Source organism: Berghia stephanieae, chromosome 5 (assembly GCF_034508935.2).
Source record: "Berghia stephanieae isolate SIO BIC M18660-M18661 chromosome 5, UCSD_Bste_1.3, whole genome shotgun sequence".
Lineage (NCBI taxonomy): Eukaryota > Metazoa > Mollusca > Gastropoda > Nudibranchia > Aeolidiidae > Berghia > Berghia stephanieae.
In genome coordinates, this window is record NC_088364.1 from 34,244,505 (window position 1) to 34,245,603 (window position 1,099).

General features: G+C 34.0%; 1 protein-coding gene across 1 annotated transcript in view; it reads right to left on the reverse strand.

Annotated features, from left to right (window-relative positions):
- Positions 1-874, reverse strand: part of LOC144972800 (coiled-coil domain-containing protein 33-like) — a 48,710-nt gene extending 47,836 nt beyond the window's left edge. Inside the window, exon 1 of the mRNA XM_078914453.1 lies at positions 836-874. The gene's annotated coding sequence lies outside the window, so the exon portion shown is untranslated. The remainder of the gene's footprint in view (positions 1-835) is intronic.
- Between the last annotated feature and the right edge of the window lie 225 nt (positions 875-1,099).

Genomic DNA, 1,099 nt, shown 5'->3' on the forward strand with positions numbered 1-1,099 from the left:
AAAATGGCATTCGCCGGTGTATTGGATTATCTTAAATAGGAATGAAACACAACAATGAGCTTGTAAAACAAGAGATTCACATGTGAAAGAATAATCAATATGTTAATAATTGATGTAAGATAGAAGGAAATAAGGGAAAACTAAAATAAAGATGTAATATGCAAATTATAACTTTCTTTGTTCCTCACAATTCCTAGAAAATAGTCTATGATGTTTAGCTTTCACTGAAACCACATCGTATTGATCCAAAAAACACCCCCCAAAAAACAACTCACATTTCGCCAGCGCAATATAACTTACAAAAAGAAAGAACGAAGATGATGTCACTCTGATCTTTGTTATTGTTTTATGCCATCCGCGTTCATGAGTAATTCTCACTAAACTGTATTAACCAGACTATAAACGTTCAAGGTTACACATAGTTTTGTGTGTTGGTCCGTTATACTTCCGGATGGCAATGTTGTGAACTTCTTAGCCAAGCGCATACTATCCATACACAAAATTTAAGGTTCATAGTGATTAACACCGTTTAGTGGGAACTACTCATAAAAACTGGCAGATGAAAAACAATAACAAAGAGCTGATTGACGTCAAATTGGTTCTATCTATAAGCTCCCACAACAAAAATGCACATTTTAAAATCAAGTCTTTACAATACTAAATGACAAATGTTATAATTTTACAGGTGAAATGACACACATTATTCACATCTAAATAAATAAACACAGCACAAATAATTCTCAGACACTTTGAATTCACCTTTTAAATCCACGCTGCTAAATACATAGCATAATCAAACATTCTGTATACAAATAATTGTATGCATGTATCATACCACCATGTCCTGTGATTCCCTGAATTCAACACAACACGCCGTTTAAAATCAACTATAAACTAGTAAATAGTGGAATGTTTAGATATAGTTATGGTACCCATGATCAATACGGGTTATTAGATTAAGGGGATTCACTGATCAATGATCAATGGGTTATGGTGTCAGTCCGCCTTTGAGCCTTACACACCAACCGATTAGTAAAAGAGATTAGAATGTGGAAAGTTAGGGGGGGGGGGGTATTGATAAATTTGTAAGCTACGATCA